This window comes from Balaenoptera physalus (genome assembly GCF_965194825.1).
Source record: "Balaenoptera physalus genome assembly, chromosome: 2".
NCBI classification, from domain to species: Eukaryota; Metazoa; Chordata; class Mammalia; order Artiodactyla; family Balaenopteridae; genus Balaenoptera; species Balaenoptera physalus.
Window position 1 is genome coordinate 77,115,060 of NC_138883.1, and position 12,627 is coordinate 77,127,686.

The following is a 12,627-nucleotide window of genomic DNA, read 5'->3' on the forward strand; positions in this document are numbered from 1 at the left end:
CTAAAGAACAGTGAGATGGACTTCTGGTTTAGAGACTCACTCGGACCTCCATGTGGAAGGCACTTGATTGGGTGCAGGGTGAATTATAATCTTAAGGGTCCCACTTAAGTTATAAAATGTTGGACTGGATTTTGCAGATCCGAGAGAGAGAATGGGTGGGGCCTGGTGACCAGTTAGAAAAGGGAGGGCAGCAAGTATGGGTGACAGTTTACAGCTGCATCTTTTTGTGAGATACAGAGCACAGTACGAAGGGATTGGCGGGGGGGAGAGGATCTTACTTCATCTTCAGTGCTTTAGAGGGGACTGGTAGACGGGTCTGGGCCCAAGGTACAGATCTGGGCTTTTTGGGAGGACAGGTGTTTGATGGCATGGGAGAGACTTAGGTTACCCACAAGAAGATCCAAAGAATCATAGGTCTGAGGGCTTTTTAAGTGGGTATATTGAGGATGTTTATAAGCTGAAAGAAAGTAGCCAGCAGAGAAAGGGTGTGAAGATCTAGGAGAGGAAATGATTGTTCATTTGTTTTCAAAAAGCTGAATACTTATCGTGTGCCTGGCCCTTTTCTAGGATCTGGGGTTCTTGCCATGTGTTATCTCTTCTGCAAGGACAGTTCAACTCATCCCCTGGTGAAGAGAAGTCAGATTATTCTTTGCATCCCATTCAGGTGTAGGAACTGTTCTGTATCTATGAAGGGACTTTACTTAACCAGAGTAATAAGTTAGAAATCAAAAGAAATTAGAGCTGGAAGGGACCTTAAAGGCCACTGTACTTAATTTTGCCTAATATTTTACATTGATTGTAAGAAAAGTTTATTGCAGAGCCCATTCTCTTCAGAGTTCCTTCACTGAACTTTCTTTATGTCTTTCATCCAGTGGGCCTAGCTTGTAGATTTTGGCCTCCTCCTAAATTTGCTTCTTCATCCACATTCCATTTTGCCTGGACTATGGCAGAAGCTCCCGGGTGGTTTCGCGGCCCCTGGACTCAGTTCCTCTAAGTTCGTCTGCCTACTCGGGTTGAGTGATCTTCTAACATGAAAAGATACGCCTAAAATAATGCTGCTAATGGCTTGCCCACACAGAGTTAGTGCATACTAGCCGCCCAGCGTGTGCTCCGCACAGAGGCGTGTAGTCTGAACTGTGCTCGGCCAAGCCTCCTGGGGCTCTTTGGCCCTGAGGAAGGGGAGCTTTTGGGGATCACTCCCTTTATCTAATTGGTCCTTCAGCAGCGGGGCACCTTTTTCTAAATCAGCGGAGGCACCCTTACTCAGCCAGTGGTAGCCCCAGGGCTCATCACCTGTGGGATACAAGCCATGCTCTCTCCCAGGTTTGATTCGACCCACATCTCTATTTTCTGTCCCTTCTCACACTTGGACCCCTGGCCTTTAGTCATCCCCACCTGCAGTATTTACAGTGCCCAGCAGGTGTCAGGCTGGAGTGTCTTTGCACAGGTGCTCCCTCTGCAGTTACTGCACCTCCTCCTCCAACTCTGCATAGCCTCATCTTTCTCGATTGTACTTCAGGGTTATCATGAAGCCGTCACTTAGATATAACTTTTTGCCTCCATAGGAACCTCTGTGCATAAAGGTTATGCTTCTTTATCTCATGTGATTGAAATTTTGAGTTTATACATGTCCCTCCTTAATGAGGCTTTAAGGGCAGGGGTCGTTTCTAATCCTTAGCACAGAGCAGATGCTTTTTTTTCTTTTTAGATGCTTTTTAACGGTGATAAAATGTATGGTTTAAATCACTCATTTTACAATAATTTTGCTTTAGGCTCTGACAGAAATAAAGTTTCCAGAAGTTGTGTTCCTGCAATAAGAAATAAAGATGTGACCTTGCAGTTGTGTAAAGCTCTTAAATGCTGTGTAAGTGCGTCGGGTGTGCTAAGGAACCTGGAGCTAAATGGGCTAGTTCTGAGAGAGACTAAACTACGTTAACAAAGGTAAGCCTTCATTGTGTCCTGCCAACATTTGATAGTTGCTTTTGTGGCAAACTAAACGGGTAAAATTTTAAACTGTTCCTCCCCATTAAAGGGATTGAATAAATCGGCCACTTTGGGGCACCTGTGTCTTGCGAATTGTCCAATTGGAGATGGAGGTTTAGAAAGTGAGTTTCAGTCTTGTTTAAGTCTCTTCCCATCAGACTGGTCTCGTGATTTCCTACACACCATGTTACTTCCTGTCTACCTTTTCTTGGTGTTGTTCATGCCTGGATTGTCTCCTGTACCTGCTCAAACCTTGGTCCATTCTCATTTGTACCATGGAAGTTTGTCATGCTGGATACTGTCAGAACTAATTTTACTTAAGTTTGTGTTAAGCTGCAAAGCACACGTTTTGTATATTTTCTGTTTTTTGTGTTTGTTTATATTTTTATGGTTTCTCTTCAAGAAATATGAGAAGGGAAATAGCAAGATGTAAAGAGCAAAAAAGTCATCATTATCTTTAAATTGTTAGAACATCTATCTGCAATCGTAATTATAATGCACTGTGGTATGTGTTAAAATAGGAAATATATGTAATGTCCCGTAGGAGCAGCAAAGTCAGTGATGTTGGTGGGGGGTGTGTCATGAAAGTAATCACAAAGCAGGTGACTGTTGGTTGGGGTCCTGAAACATTAGTGTGTGTTCCCTGTGTCCAGTAGTGGCCTGGAGGGGTCAGGAAGCCTGCCTTTCAATTTGAGGGAACAGAGGGTTTGAGGTCCTCTCTCTCATGTTGCTCTAGTATACTGCATAGCACCTCATAACATACTGGGTTTATAGTTGACATTTAAATCACTGATTGATCATCAAGGTTGGGAAGTATCATTGGAAATGAAAATAGGAAGAGTCTTATGCTTTTTAGGTTTTTCTTTTTTTTCCTATGTCTCAAAAGGTACGTACTACTTTACTGAGTGGTTGGGAATAAAGTTTCCAGTATTCAGTGTATTCAGTTTTAGTATCTAAATAGAATTAAACTGTTGCTGTAAAGTGGAATAACACTTTGTTACTGACAAGTTTTAGAATGCATCTGTTCGTCAGTTACCTGTTTGGGAAGATTGTAGTTAATGATTTTAAGAATGTGGCTATAAACCTCCAATTGACCTAAGAAAAGCAAGTAAATTAAGACTGACAAATGTATAGGCTCTTCATCTTATTGTGTGTGTGGTTTTTTTTTTTCCTTTCAGTTATTTGTCAAGGTATAAGGAACTCTATCACTCTTAAGACAGTAGACTTCACGGGCTGTAATCTGAAATGGCAGGGAGCAGATCACATGGTCAAGATCTTAAAGGTGATTTTATGTTTAAACTTCCATGAAAACATATGTGATTGAAGCACATTAACATACTGATACAGATGGCAGTTAATTTTTGTCTTTTAATACATGTGAGTGCAGCTTTCGTTTTGTTGAAAGAATATGACCAGTTTTCAGTTTGGGATTCTACCATTTAGTAAAGATAGTCCACTTAATTTTAGAAATAAGAGATTTAATATATAATACATAATAATACTTTTATGTATGTTTAGTTACTGAAAACTTTGATTGTGATACTGTGAAGAAAGTATGCCATTATAGTCTTGAAGACTTAAATGAATCAAGTGTTTATTAGCTGCTGTAGTTTATAAAGTCATAAAAATCACTACATCAGCAATTTGTAAATACAGTTTTTAAAAAAATAATGCCTTAACAACTTTACAGTGGTTATAATGACTGTATTTAGGCCTAAAGTTATTTAATAATTTGACATGAAGCCTTTTTAATAGTTTGATGGTGCAGATCAGGGATAGGTAAACTATGGCTGGTGGGCCAGATCCAGCCCGTCGCCTGGTTTTGTAAAGAAAGTGTTTTTGGAACATAGTCGCACCCATTGTTTACATGGTAGTTGTGGCTACTTTCACCCTACACCAGTGGGGCAGAGTAGTTACACCAGAAACTGTAAAGCCCAGAAAGCTGGAAATGTTTAAATTTAGATTTGAAAAATTGAAAAATTCTTTGAGCCTATACAGGGCAAGTCCATTAACCCCTGGGGTAGAAAACAGTCAAGAAGTTGGGTGCCGAAGCCAAATGGCCTAGGTTCAAATTCCCTTTCTCCCTTTTCATAGCATTTGACCATGGGCAAATCACTTAACGTCTATGCCTCATTATGAGGTTTAAATGAACTCATTTGTATAAATAGTGCCTGGCACATACTAAGTACTGTGTAAGTGATTGGTGTTATTTCTGCTTGGAGCTTTTATAAGTTATTGTTAATAGAAAAATGACACTAATGATTTTCCTTTTAGAGTATCAAAGGCACTTTGAGTCTTTTAGTTTTTCAAGAATGTAACAAGACTTTTTCCATTTAAAGTCAGTGTTCCCTATTACCAAACTTTATTTTATGAATATAAAGAATTGAATGTCTTTAAGACAATACTTGCGGTTAAATGTCAAACCACTATTTTCCCAAGGCGCATCTGACTGGCTGTGCATAGTCCTGGCCTCTAAAGTTGGTGTGCATACCCTTGGGAGCATGTGAGATCCATTTTGTAAGTATAGTTTTAAAAATAATGCCTGGGACTTCCCTGGCGGTCCAGCAGTTAAGACTCTGTGCTCCCAATGCAGGGGGCCTGGGTTCGATCCCTGCTCAAGGAACTAGATCCCACGTGCCTGCCGTAACTTAAGAGCCCACATGCCACAACTAAAAGATCCGGCATGCTGCAACTAAAGACCCGGCACAGCCAAACAAACAAATAAACAAATAAATCAATATTTTTTAAAAATAATAAAATAATGCCTTAGGAGTTAGGAAAAGAAAATATTAGAACCTATTTAGCTTTGTATCATTTTAAAAATATCTGTGTAGTTTATAATGTACATACATTATATGTATAGAACTTCGTGTATATAATTTGTTAAAAAATAAGATGCATATTAAAAAGTTTTCTTATGGGTTGCCCAGTCAGGTGTTTGGAGACCATTGGAGGACAGAATGATGAAATTTAGAGCCTCAGCAATGATAGAATTTAGAACCAGTTCCCTGACTTAGAAGATAAGGAAAATAATTCATAGACTGTAATTGAATTGTCCAACTTTACATAACTGTTCAAAAGCAGGTCATCCAGTGGCTGGAATCTAATCACTGACCGACTAGAATCGGGGTCACTGGACTCGTAAACCAGAACTGACTGTTTAATTTCTCAGGTTGATTCTCCTGGCATATATGCTTGATATGTGTGTGTGTAAATCTCTGACATAATAAACCATACTCAGTAGGCACACCCTGTTTCCTTATTCAAGCATCGTAATTTCATCCCATTAAATCTTTGAAGTATCAGACTACCAGAAGGCATGAAGAAACCTGGGCTGAGAGTCTTCGTTCCAGGAGACCTGATCTTGACTCTATGGCTGGTTTGAGGCACATCACTCTGAACTGCAACACGTTCATTGGTGACCTGGGTGCAAGTGCTTTGGCAGAATCTCTTAGTGAGGATTTGTGGCTTAGAGGTAAATTCTAAAATTGAAAATATTGAATTTTTAATATGATATATGCTTAGCTTTTGGCATGATACTATTGTGATAGGATTTTTTTTAAAGCCTCATTTTACTGATAGCTTTTATTTTGCATTTAGACTTTCTCTAAGAGTTGCATATATTCTTTACAGAAAATACAGAGTAACACGAGAACAATTACCTATAATCTTAATACCCAGACATAATCACTGTTCATTTTGGTGCATACACTTTCAGTCTTTTATTTTTCTATAAATATGTTTGTACACTTAGGGATTACAAAAATAGAATTGTAGTATACTTGCTATTTCATATTCCTGCTTTTTTCACTTAATGATGTATCATGTAGTATTCCATCATATTGATGTCCCATAGTTTAATCAATTCTTTGCAATTAGATTTACACAGTTTGCTTTTCCCTGTCAGAAACAATGTGAATACGTTGTATATACGTCTCTGTGTCCATCGGGATTACTTCTGTAGAATAAGGTACTAGAAGTGGAATGACTAAGTGTGACATATTTTTAAGACTTTTTTTTTTAATACTGCAGGTTCTTATTAGTCATCAATTTTATACACATCAGTGTATACATGTCAATCCGAATCGCCCAATTCAGCACACCACCATCCCCACCCCACCGCGGTTTTCCCCCCTTGGTGTCCATACGTTTGTTCTCTACATCTGTGTCTCAATTTCTGCCCTGCAAACCGGTTCATCTGTACCATATTCTAGGTTCCACATACATGCGTTAATATACGATATTTATTTTTCTCTTTCTGACTTACTTCACTCTGTATGACAGTGTCTAGATCTGTCCACGTCTCAACAAATGACTCAACTTCGTTCCTTTTTATGGCTGAGTAATATTCCATTGAATATATGTACCACAACTTCTTTATCCATTCGTCTCTCGATGGGCATTTAGGTTGCTTCCATGCCCTGGCTATTGTAAATAGCACTGCAATGAAATTTGGGGTGCGTGTGTCCTTTTGAATTATGGTTTTCTCTGGGTATATGCCCAGTAGTGGGATTGCTGGATCATATGGTAATTCTATTTTTAGTTTTTTAAGGAACCTCCATACTGTTCTCCATAGTGGCTGTATCAATTTACATTCCCACCAACAGTGCAAGAGGGTTCCCTTTCCTCCACACCCTCTCCAGCATTTGTTGTTTGTAGATTTTCTGATGATGCCCATTCTAACTGGTGTGAGGTGATACCTCATAGTAGTTTTGATTTGCATTTCTCTAATAATTAGTGATGTTGAGCAGCTTTTCATGTGCTTCTTGGCCATCTGTATGTCTTCTTTGGAGAAATGTCTATTTAGGTCTTCTACCCATTTTTGGATTGGGTTCTTTGTTTCTTTAATATTGAGCTACATAAGCTGTTTATCTATTTTGGAGATTAATCCTTTGTCCGTTGATTCGTTTGCAAATATTTTCTCCCATTCTGAGGGTTGTCTTTTCGTCTTGTTTATGGTTTCCTTTGCTGTGCAAAAGCTTTGAAGTTTCATTAGGTCCCATTTGTTTATTTTTGTTTTTATTTCCATTACTCTAGGAGATGGATCAAAAAAGATCTTGCTGTGATTGATGTCAAAGAGTGTCCTTCCTATGTTTTACTCTAAGAGTTTTATAGTGTCCGGTCTTACATTTAGGTCTCAAATCCATTTTGAGTTTATTTTTGTGTATGGTGTTAGGGAGTGTTCTAATTTCATTCTTTTACATGTAGCTGTTCAGTTTTCCCAGCACCACTTATTGAAGAGACTGTCTTTTCTCCATTGTCTATCTTTGCCTCCTTTGTCATAGATTAGTTGACCATAGGTGTGTGGGTTTATCTCTGGGCTTTGTATCTTGTTCCATTGATCTATGTTTCTGTTTTTGTGCCAGTACCATATTGTCTTGATTACTGTAGCTTTGTGGTATAGTCTGAAGTCAGGGAGTCTGATTCCTCCAGCTCCGTTTTTTTCCCTCAAGACTGCTTTGACTCTTCGGGATCTTTTGTGTCTCCATACAAATTTTAAGATGATTTGTTCTAGTTCCGTAAAAAATGCCATTGGTAAATTGATAGGGATTGCATTGAATCTGTAGATTGCTTTGGGTAGTATAGTCATTTTCACAATGTTGATTCTTCCAATCCAAGAACATGGTATGTCTCTCCACCTGTTGGTATCATCTTTAATTTCTTTCATCAGTGTCTTATAGTTTTCTGCATACAGGTCTTTTGTCTCCTTAGGTAGGTTTATTCCTAGGTATTTTATTCTTTTTGTTGCAGTGGTAAATGGGGGTGTTTCCATAATTGCTCTTTCAGATTTTTCATCATTAGTGTATAGGAATGCAAAAGATTTCTGTGCATTAATTTTGTATCCTGCAACTTTACCAAATTCATTGATTAGCTCTAGTAGTTTTCTGGTGGCATCTTTAGGATTCTCTATGTATAGTATCATGTCATCTGCAAACAGTGACAGTTTTACTTCTTCTTTTCCAATTTGTATTCCTTTTATTTCTTTTTCTTCTCTGATTGCCGTGGCTAGGACTTCCAGAACTATGTTGAATAATAGTGGTGAGAGTGGACACCCTTGTCTCGTTCCTGATCTTAGAGGAAATGCTTTCAGTTTTTCACCGTTGAGAATGATGTTTGCTGTGGGTTTGTCATATATGGCCTTTATTATGTTGAGGTAGGTTCCCTCTATGCCCACTTTCTGGAGAGTTTTTATCAGAAATGGGTGTTGAATTCTGTCAAAAGCTTTTTCTGCATCTATTGAGATGATCATATGGTTTTTCTTCTTCAATTTGTTAATATGGTGTATCCCATTGATTGATTTGCGTATATTGAAGAATCCTTGCATCCCTGGGATAAATCCCACTTGATCGTGGTGTATGATCCTTTTAATGTGTTGTTGGATTCTGTTTGCTAGTATTTTGTTGAGGATTTTTGCATCTATATTCATCAGTGATATTGGTCTGTAATTTTCTTTTTTTGTAGGGTCTTTGTCTGGTTTTGGTATCAGGGTGATGGTGGCCTCATAGAATGAGTTTGGGAGTGTTCCTTCCTCTGCAATTTTTTGGAAGAGTTTGAGAAGGATGGGTGTTAGCTCTTCTCTAAATGTTTGATAGAATTCACCTGTGAAGCCATCTGGTCCTGCACTTTTGTTTGTTGGAAGATTTTTTTTTTTTTTAAAGAGATATGCTCCCTGTACATTCACAGTAATTATTTTGGAATCTAGTCTTTGTTTTCAGATTCCTAGGGGATATTTTTCTTTTTTTTTTTTTTTGTTTAAATTTTTATTTATTTATTTATTTATGGCTGCATTGGGTCTTCGTATCTGTGCGAGGGCTTTCTCTTGTTGCGGCAAGTGGGGGCCACTCTTCATCATGGTGCGCGGGCCTCTCACTGTCGTGGCCTCTCTTGTTGCGGAGCACAGGCTCCAGACGCTCAGGCTCAGTAATTGTGGCTCACGGGCCTAGTTGCTCCGCAGCATGTGGGATCTTCCCAGACCAGGGCTCGAACCCGTGTCCCCTGCATTGGCAGGCAGATTCTCAACCACTGCGCCACCAGGGAAGCCTGGTTGGAAGATTTTTAATCACAGTTTCAGTTTCATTCCTTGTGATTGGTCTGTTCATATTTTCTGTTTCTTCCTGGTTCAGTCTTGGAAGGTTATACCTTTCTAAGAATTAGTCCATTTCTTCCAGGTTGTCCATTTTATTGGCATAGAATTGCTTGTAGTCGTCTCTTAGGATGCTCTGTATTTCTGCAGTGTCTGTTGTAACTTGTCCTTTTTCATTTCTAATTTTATTGATTTGCGTCCTCTCCCTCTTTTTCTTGATGAGTCTGGCTAATGGCTTATCAATTTTGTTTATCTTCTCAAAGAACCAGCTTTTAGTTTTATTGATCTTTGCTATTGTTTTCTTTGTTTCTATTTCACTTATTTCTGCTCTGATCTTTATGAGTTCTTTCCTTCTGCTAACTTTGGGTTTTGTTTGTTCTTCTTTGTCTAGGTCCTTTAGGTGTAAGGTTAGATTGTTTACTTGAGATTTTTCTTGTTTCTTGAGGTAGGCTTGTATAGCTATAAACTTCCCTCTTAGAACTGCTTTTGCTGCATCCTGTAGGTTTTGGATCATCGTGTTTTCATTGTCATTTGTCTCTAGGTATTTTTTGATTTCCTCTTTGATTTCTTCAGTGATCTCTTGGTTATTTAGTAACGTATTCTTTAGCCTCCATGTGTTTGTCTTTTTTACGTCTTTTTCCCTGTAATTGATTTCTAATCTCATAGCGTTGTGGTCAGAAAAGATGCTTGATATGATTTCAATTTTCTTAACTTTACTGAGGCTTGATTTGAGACCCAAGATGTGATCTATCCTGGAGAGTGTTCTGTGCGCACTTGAGAAGAAAGTGTAATCTGCAGTTTTTGGATGGAATCTCCTATAAATATCAGTTAAATCTATCTGGTCTATTGTGTCATTTAGAGCTTCTGTTTCCTTATTTATTTTCATTTTGGATGATCTGTCCATTGGTGTAAGTGAGGTGTTAAAGTCCCCCACTATGATTGTGTTACTGTCGATTTCCTCTGTTATAGCTGTTAGCAGTTGCCTTATGTATTGAGGTGCTCCTATGTTGGGTGCATATATATTTATAATTGTTATATCTTCTTCTTGGATTGATCCCTTGATCATTATGTCGTGTCCTTCCTTGTCTCTTGTAACATTCTTTATTTTAAAGTCTATTTTATGTGATATGGGTATAGCTACTCCAGCTTTCTTTTGATTTCCATTTGCATGGAATATCTTTTTCCATCCCCTCACTTTCAGTCTGTATGTGTCCCTAGGTCTGAATTGGGTCTCTTGTAGACAGCATATTTGTGTGTCTTGTTTTTGTATCCATTCAGCAAGCCTGTGTCTTTTGGTTGGAGCATTTAATCCATTCACGTTTAAGGTAATTATCAATATGTATGTTCCTATGACCATTTTCTTAATTGTTTTGGGTTTGTTTTTGTAGGTCCTTTTCTTCTCTTGTGTTTCCCACTTAGAGAAGTTCCTTTAGCATTTGTTGTAGAGCTGGTTTGGTGGTGCTGAATTCTCTTAGCTTTTGCTTGTCTGTAAAGCTTTTGATTTCTCCATCGAATCTGAATGAGATCCTTGCCGGGTAGGGTAATCTTGGTTGTAGGTTCTTCCCTTTCATCACTTTCATCACTTTAAGTATATCATGCCAGTCCCTTGTGGCTTGTAGAGTTTCTGTTGAGAAATCAGCTGTGAACCTTATGGGAGTTCCCTTGTATGTTTTTTGTCGTTTTTCCCTTACTGCTTTCAAGAATTTTTCTTTGTCTTTAATTTTTGCCACTTTGATTACTATGTGTCTCAGCGTGTTTCTCCTTGGGGTTATCCTGTATGGGACTCTCTGCGCTTCCTGGACTTGGGTGGCTATTTCCTTTCCCATGTTAGGGAAGTTTTCGACTATAATCTCTTCAAATATTTTCTCTGGTCCTTTCTCTCTCTCTTCTCCTTCTGGCACCCCTAATGCGAATGTTGTTGCATTTAATGTTGTCCCAGAGGTCTCTTAGGCTGTCTTCATTTCTTTTCATTCTTTTTCCTTTAGTCTGTTCCGCAGCAGTGAATTCCATCATTCTGTCTTCCAGGTCACTTATCCGTTCTTCTGCCTCAGTTATTCTGCTATTGATTCCTTCTAGTGTAGTTTTCATTTCAGTTATTGTATTGGTCATCTCTGTTTGTTTGTTCTTTAATTCTTCTAGGTCTTTGTTAAACATTTCTTGCATCTTCTTGATCTTTGCCTCCATTCTTATTCCGAGGTCCTGGATCATCTTCACTATCATTATTCTGAATTCTTTTTCTGGAAGGTTGCCTATCTCCACTTCATTGAGTTGTTTTTCTGGGGTTTTAGCTTGTTCCTTCATCTGGTACCTAGCCCTCTGCCTTTTCATCTTTTCTATCTTTCTGTGAATGTGGTTTTTGTTCCACAGGCTGCAGGATTATAGTTCTTTTTGCTTCTGCCTTTTTAAGACTTTGGATACACATTGCCAAATTACCATCCAGAAATGCTATGCCAATTTGTAGTCCACCCCAACAGTGGATGTGAAGCCTGCCTCACACAAACACTGGCTTGTAGCACTTTTAAAACAGTGTAAAACTACAAAAATGAGTACCTCTCCCTTTTTCATGCAAGTGGGATTACTCCAAATTTCATAACTTTTTTCAGTTAATTTAGTGTGAACATCTTAGCAAGTCAGTAAATTTGCATCTACTGCATCATTTTTTGTGACTGTTCAGTGTTCCATTATATGAACATGCCACAGTACACATAGCTTATCCATTCTTGTATATAAGCTATGTCCAGTTTTTCAGTTCCAAGTAGTACTCTGATATGTATCCTTGCCTATATCTCTGACTATTTCTTTTGGTTAAATACTTAGAAAGAGAGTTGTTGGATCAAAAGGGTATACACATTTTAAAGGCTTGGCTTAATCTGATAGGAGAATAACCACATTTTGTTTTATTTTGTATTCATTTGATTTACTGGTGGGTTTACTGGCTGTTTGTATTAATTTGGCTACTTGGTTAATTATACCCTGTGTCCATTCTTCTGTAGTGAGAGTTTGTAACGGTTGTATCCTATCCTGTCAGATCCATATGTCTGACTTTCGATTTCTGTGTGTTGTGGGGTGTTGAAAGACTCCAGTTTTTTTAATGTGATGGTCCACACGACACTTAAAAAGATAACTCATGATGGCTGCCTTTCATGTAATATTTTTTAATACCTGTGCTTTTGTGATGATCCCTTTTGTTTAAATGAGTAGGTTGTTCAGCCCCAGAACTACTAGAATTCATGATCATTTGTTCTAGTTTTTGTCTGACCTTTTACTGAGAGAGTTCTTGACCATCATACTTTCATGATAGGTTTTTAGTATGTATTGTGTATTCACACATTGTTTGAATTTGTTATTATTTGTATCCTCTTAGACTTGTCTTTTTTGTACTAAAACTAACAGTTATTACATTTCTTCTCTTTCGTTTTCCCCTTTTAACTAGTTTCAAGTGTGATTTGAAGCTCAAGATCATGATCAAAAGAATGCAGTGCCTTCCTGAGCTCCACCAGTTTTTGCTTGTGAGGTTTACATGCCCAGAGTAGTAAAGTCTGTTATCATTTTTTTTCTTA

General features: G+C 38.2%; 1 protein-coding gene and 1 long non-coding RNA gene across 7 annotated transcripts in view; one reads left to right on the forward strand and one right to left on the reverse strand.

Moving 5' to 3' along the window:
• Window positions 1-12,627, reverse strand: part of LOC309656204 (muscarinic acetylcholine receptor M5) — a 340,164-nt gene that overhangs the window by 270,534 nt on the left and 57,003 nt on the right. The gene's annotated exons all lie outside the window — the stretch shown is intronic.
• LOC309656284 overlaps window positions 1-12,627 on the forward strand; it is a 374,358-nt gene that overhangs the window by 24,191 nt on the left and 337,540 nt on the right. Inside the window, exons 5-8 of one of the 6 annotated variants that reach the window (XR_014261239.1) lie at window positions 1,773-1,941; window positions 3,162-3,265; window positions 5,284-5,458; window positions 12,501-12,588. This is a non-coding gene — a long non-coding RNA (uncharacterized lncRNA). Of the gene's footprint in view, window positions 1-1,772; window positions 1,955-2,032; window positions 2,372-3,161; window positions 3,266-5,283; window positions 6,144-12,500; window positions 12,589-12,627 lie in introns of those variants that run through there. The other 5 variants (XR_014261240.1, XR_014261243.1, XR_014261244.1 and 2 more) reach the window with 5 other exon arrangements.